This window comes from Pipistrellus kuhlii, unplaced genomic scaffold, assembly GCF_014108245.1.
Source record: "Pipistrellus kuhlii isolate mPipKuh1 unplaced genomic scaffold, mPipKuh1.p scaffold_m20_p_43, whole genome shotgun sequence".
NCBI lineage: Eukaryota > Metazoa > Chordata > Mammalia > Chiroptera > Vespertilionidae > Pipistrellus > Pipistrellus kuhlii.
Genome location: NW_023425544.1, coordinates 3654871 through 3661025, shown reverse-complemented (window position 1 = coordinate 3661025; position 6155 = coordinate 3654871). Strand labels below are relative to the sequence as shown.

The following is a 6155-nucleotide window of genomic DNA, read 5'->3' as shown; positions in this document are numbered from 1 at the left end:
TCTACCTTTAATAAAATGACTATCTAATGTGGAAGGTCTCAGAGCCTTTTTCCTCTTTAACATCATCTGTCAACAACATAACACAACTCAGATTACTACAATTGTTACCTATATTCAGTGGGCCTGAGTGCTTTTTTGTGTACCAAGCACTCCAGGAACCTTGGTTTATAAAGGTGTAATCAAATCAATGGAAGACCTGGTTCCTACTTAAATGCTAGGTATTTCAGCAATGGTGATCCCTCCTTGAATGACTTGCAAGAAAACAAAAGAACCAAGAATTTTGTCCAGAAAAGAGCATTTCTCTGTAATGAGGTCAGAGTATCTGATTTGAGGAAGTAAATTCAAGTAGAGAAGACTCTAGGGCCAATCATTTAATGCTACAATTTCATTGAGGGTACGCGATGAAGGATTCATGCCTTAATATGAAAACCTAGTATATGAAAACCTACAGCCCTGGCTGTTTTGGCTCAGTGAATAGAGGGTCAGCCTGTGGCTGAGTGGTCCCAGGTTCGATTCCAGTCAAGGCCACATGCCCAGATTGTGGGCTTGATCCCCAGTGGGAGGCTTTCCAGGAGGCAGCCAGTCAAGGATTCTCATCATTGATGCTTTTCTTTCTCTCTCCCTCTCCTCTCAAATCAATAAAAAAATTATATATGTATATATCCTATATAATAAAAGGCTAATATGCAAATCAACTTAACAGTGGAACGACAGGTTGCTATGATATGTACTGACCACCAGGAGGCAGACACTCAACACTGGAGTTGCCCTCTATTGGTCAGTGCCTTCCCACAGCGGGAACACCGCTCAGCCAGGAGCACAGCAGTGGTGGCGGGAACCTTTCCCGCTTCCGAAGCAGCCGTAGGGATCCCTCTGGGGATGTCCACCCACCTACCAACTTAGGCTTGCTCTCTGTGGGCAGGGGGTCATCCATGCGGGGTCCCGGACTGAGAGAGGGCTCAGGCTGGGCTGAGGGACTCCCCCAGGTCCCCATTACACAAATGTTGTGCACCAGGCCTCGTGTGTGTGTGTGTGTGTGTGTGTGTGTGTACACTTACATAAAGGTGCAACTTGAGTAACACTGCTATACCCAATGTCCACACTAGGTACTGACCTAGTGCCTGTTTCAGCTGTTAAGTCTTGGAAAGATAGAAGGTGAGGTGCCTGGGGCTAAGTTACTGAAATCTATCCATAAGGCACCCCCTCACAGGGAGGGAGGGACAACCTGAAGAAGCCATGCTCTCCCTGGCGCAGAGGCAGGTGGCTTAGACCTGCTTTCCCCACAGGAGGACAATTCCCTTTGCTTTTCCACTTTGCACCCACCTGGGTCCTATTGCCGCCAGGTACACCAACTGGTGTGACCTCATCTCAGCAGTTACAAACCACTGTGTGCTCCCTGGTTTCTGGTTAGGTATGCGTTTGACTTCGGGGACAGATTTCCCAGGCCTGGCTGCCTGCAATAAGGGAAGCTTGTGTCAACTATTCTCACCCCTTATTGTCCCTCACCTCCCACTAAAGATAGTGTCTTCTCCAACCCTGACTGCACCTGGAGGGACTAAAAGCCACCTGCTAAAGGGCTGCTGACAAAAGCTCTTGGGTTAATCATCCCCAAGTGGTGTAGCTTATGTCAGTGCCCAGGTGGCCATCCATTGCTTGTCTACTAAAGGAAAAGTGAGTGATAAGCTCTAAAGGTGATTAAAAGAGCCGAGACCGGTTTGGCTCGATGGATAGGCTTGGGGACTGAAGGGACCCGGGTTCGATTCCGGTCAAGGACCCGGGTTCGGTACCTTGGTTGCGGGCATATCTCCAGTAGGGGGTGTGCAAGAGGCAGCTGATTGATGACTCTCTCTCATCAATGTTTCTAACTCTCTATCTCTCTCACTTCCTCTCTGTACAAAATCAATAAAATATATTTAATAAATAAATAAATAAATAAATAAATAAATAAATAAAGGAGATTAAAAGAAACCAAGAAATGATGAGGAAAAAGGTGAAAACAGATTATCATCTGTCACTGGCTTAAAGCCAAGAGACTATCAGGACTAGGCTGTAGCTAAACTTTAGAAGTATACTTGACCCTCACTTTCACAGAAACTCAGATCAATCAAGGACACAGGTTAGGTTTCTCTGTTGACCAATCAGTTAACCCCAGCTGTGTGCTGGAATGGATATCGAAGTCTTGAAGTGCAGGCCCTGGGCCCCAACCAGTCAAATGACTTGGTCTATGATGAAGAACTCATCACCCTGTAGTTAGGCTGCACTACAAGCTTTCCTTCTGGCCAAGAACTATTTCTTATGAAGAGCTCCCGGACTGTCTACAGAAGTGCTGAGACATCTTTCATGAGAGCTGCAGGCACAGAGGCAGAAACCCGCTACTGCTGAGATCACAGACGCCCAGATTGGTGCTTCCACAGGTTCCCCACTTGGTCCCGCTAACCACCTGACACAAAGAACCCAGCTCCCCAAGGAGGAGGCCACATAGAAAAGTCACTGCTTGTCAAATGATGTCTGAGTCCTTTTCCTTTGTAGTTCTTAACTCTGTAGGAAAGAAGAAAGAAATCCTATCAGTGATATGGAAAAAAGTCTCCTCAACCCCACTACTGACCAATTCTAAAACTCTCCAGCTCTCCCCTGATTGATTTTAAGCAAACAAACTACAGAAGTCACTTACAGCGGGACATTCCACTGCACCACTGTTGATATCATCTATGATGTCATGAGGGTGGCGGCCATCAACATTGCACCCCACAGACTGGGCAGTCCCCAGGATCTCTTTAATGGTTCCTACAATTAAAGAAAATGTGGCATTAGGTGGGAAACGCCAGCCCCTCACAATCTTCACACACCACTGGGAACACCCATTTGAGTTCCACAGCAGACAGTGTCATAAGGTATCAGAAATAAACACCCTGACTCTCCTACCTGAGAGCTCTCAGTTAGCTATGCAAGGCCTGAATGCCAAGTCTCCATGCCACCCTGAAGACCCAGATTAAATACATCTGGCCCCAAATCACCATGATTAAGCCACATTTTTCAAACCTAGAAAACACTATGCCCCAAATTTTGCATGTTAAATAATTAAGTTTCCTTTAACATGGGAAAAAGCTACCACTGGGTGAATATGCTCCATGTCACTAGGTGGTTCCATGTCGTCCTGCTCTTACCAGAGAGTTCTCTGGCTAAAGATCGCTGTCCCATCTGTCTGGCAGTAGGCACAGTAGAAATATCACATTCGATTGTTGTCACAACCTAAAGCCAGAGCTCAATCCCCAGCAGGGGGCGTGCAGGAGGCAGCCAATCAACGTATCCCTCTCATCACTGATGTTTCTCTCTCCTTCGCCCTTCCTCTCTGAAATCAATAAAAATAAAACATAAGCTAAAAGTCACTAAGCCACCTAACTACAAAGCCCTCACGTGGCCCTCCCAGCCTCCCCTCAGGTCCACTCCCACAGCGGTCAGGAGGCAGCGGAGAGGAAGTCACCGCTTCCAGGGACTGGGCTCTGTGCTCAGAGATGACCTTGCTAACGCACCTCCTGGCAATCCGTGCCCGAGGTCTGCTCGGGGGTGGAAATCGCCAGCGCCATTGGCACCGCAGGCACAGCTGTGTGTGACAGGGCAGCGCCCAACTGCTCCCAAGTCAGAAACGCCCACCGCGAGGACTTACCAGGCCCAGGGGGCCGATCTTGGGGGCCAGGGCAGACGTGGCACCCACTTCCCCACCGGTGCACCTCAGGTATACTGGGAGGAAAAAAACCGGTCAGTGCATCTGCAGGGTCCCAGCCTCAGCCCTCCCCCTCCCCACATCGCTCCGGGCGGGCCACGTGCATTCGCCTGTTCTGCAAACAGCACCGAGAACCTCGGGGCGGAGCGAGGCGGGCACCCCCACCTCGGGCGTGGACAGTTCCAACCGCCACCAGGACGCGTGGCCTTCGGTTGGGCAACGGCTAAGGAGGCGCACCCCAGGCAGCGGGGAGGCAGCCGAGCCAGGGCCCAGTCTGTGGGGGAACCTGACTCTGAGCCTGCGGGCTGCGATGCCGCCGCAGGTGCTCAGTCCTCCCTCCCGGGTGCTCAGTCCTCACTCCCCGTCTGCACGTGGGGAAGCTGAAGCCCAGAAGGAGGAAGCGGCTTGGCTAGGACTTCACGGCCCTGAACGCGGCTCCGGAGAGGACTCCGGGCAGCAGGTTAAAAGCGCGACGCGGTGAAAGCGGGCATTGCGGAGGGGCCGAGACGGAGAGAAGCAAAAAAGACAGTGAGTGGCCGCTCTGTCACTGAGCAGTGTGAGAGCGGTGGTGTCTGCGTAACGCCTGTACTTAGCTGCATGCTTTCCTCTTAAGGAGACCTAGGGATTGGATGGTGGGCTGCTACATAGCCAGGCAGTATCAGGAAGGGCCATTCCGGGTGAAACAACTGAGAAGGATGAATGAAGAGAGCGCTTCTCAGCTGGGTGACCCTCTGAATGGATGAACCCCAGTCACTGAAATTTGCCCATTCTCAGCTCTGAAACAGGCACACGTGAAGATGGGTACAGATTTGGTTTTGCCATTAGCCACCCGCCACTGCACCTGACCACTCCCCCGTTGGCTGGTGCATTCCAGTGGTGAGCTGAAAGGAACCCCCAGCTTAGCAAACAGGGTTATTCTTCATGTGGATGACTCTGTGCCGAAAGCAGGGGACAACCAGGAAATGGCTGAGGGAGGCCATTGTGGTCTGGCCTGGCTTTGGGTGTGACAAAGCTTTTGCCGTGTTTTCTTTTCTCTGCAGTTAAGCACAGTGGAAACATCACATTCGATGAGATTGTCAGTATTGCCCGACAGATGCGACACCGATCTTTAGCCAGAGAACTCTCTGGTAAGAGCAGGACGACATGGAACCACCTAGTGACATGGGGCATATTCACCCAGTGGTACCTTTTTTTCCCATTTAAAAGAAACTTAATTATTTAACACACAAAATTTGGAGCATAGTCTTTTCTGGGTTTGAAAAATGTGACTTGATCATGGTGATTTGGGGTCAGATGTATTTAATCTGGGTCTTCAGGGTGGCATGGAGACTTGGCATTCAGGCCTTGCATAACTAAATGAGAGCTCTCAGGTAGGAGAGTCGGGGTGTTTATTTCCGATATTTTATGACACTGTCTGCTGTGGAACTCAAATGGGTGTTCCCAGCGGTGTGTGAGGATTGTGAGGGGCTGACGTTTCCCACCTAATGTCACATTTTCTTTAATTGTAGGAACAATTAAAGAGATCCTGGGGACTGCCCAGTCTGTGGGGTGCAATGTTGATGGCCGCCACCCTCATGACATCATAGATGATATCAACAGTGGTGCAGTGAAATGTCCCGCTGTAAGTGACTTCTGTTATTTTCTTTGCTTAAAATCAATCAGGGGAGAGCTGGAGAGTTTTAGAATTGGTCAGTAGTGGGGTTGAGGAGACTTTTTTCCATATCACTGATAGGATTTCTTTCTTCTTTCCTACAGACTTAAGAACTACAAAGGAAAAGGACTCAGACATCATTTGACAAGCAGTGACTTTTCTATGTGGCCTCCTCCTTGGGGAGCTGGGTTCTTTGTGTCAGGTGGTTAGCGGGACCAAGTGGGGAGCCTGTGGAAGCACCAATCTGGGCATCTGTGATCTCAGCAGTAGCGGGTTTCTGCCCTCTGCCTGCAGCTCTCATGAAAGACGTCTCAGCATTTCTGTAGACAGCCCGGGAGCTCTTCATAAGAAATAGTTCTTGGCCAGAAGGAAAGCTTGTAGTGCAGCCTAACTACAGGGTGATGAGTTCTTCATCATAGACCAAGTCATTTGGTGGGCTGGGGCCCAGGACCTGCAATTCAAGACTTCAATATCCATTCCAGCACACAGCTGGGGTTAACTGATTGGTTAACTAAGAAACCTGACCTGTGTCCTTGGTTTATCTGAGTTTCTGTGAAAGTGAGGGTCAAGTATACTTCTAAAGTTTAGCTACAGCCTAGTCCTGACAGTCTCTTGGCTTTAAGCCAGTGACAGATGATAATCTGTTTTCACCTTTTTCCTCATCATCCCTTGGTTTCTTTTAATCACCTTTAGAGCTTATCACTCACTTTTCCTTTAGTAGACAAGCAGTGGATGGCCACCTGGGCACTGACATAAGCTACACCACTTGGGGATGATTAACCC

At 49.4% G+C, this 6155-nt stretch overlaps 2 long non-coding RNA genes and 1 other non-coding gene across 4 annotated transcripts; 2 read left to right on the top strand and 1 right to left on the bottom strand.

The window, feature by feature from the left end:
- Positions 1-2122: 2122 nt before the first annotated feature.
- Positions 2123-3210, bottom strand: LOC118704391. Its single transcript, XR_004983405.1, has 3 exons — positions 3165-3210; positions 2672-2784; positions 2123-2538 (listed from the first exon to the last, which is right to left on the bottom strand). It is a non-coding gene; the product is annotated as an uncharacterized LOC118704391 (long non-coding RNA).
- Positions 3211-4208: 998 nt separating this feature from the next.
- On the top strand, positions 4209-6034 carry LOC118704392. 2 transcript variants are annotated; one of them, XR_006739875.1, is made up of 3 exons: positions 4209-4249; positions 4762-4848; positions 5230-6034. It is a non-coding gene; the product is annotated as an uncharacterized LOC118704392 (long non-coding RNA). The 2 variants fall into 2 exon arrangements; XR_004983406.2 differs by lacking the exon at positions 4209-4249 and having other exon boundaries at positions 4272-4848.
- LOC118704423 lies at positions 4550-4678 on the top strand. The gene has a single exon (XR_004983424.1). It is a non-coding gene; the product is annotated as a small nucleolar RNA SNORA65 (small nucleolar RNA).
- Positions 6035-6155: the final 121 nt, after the last annotated feature.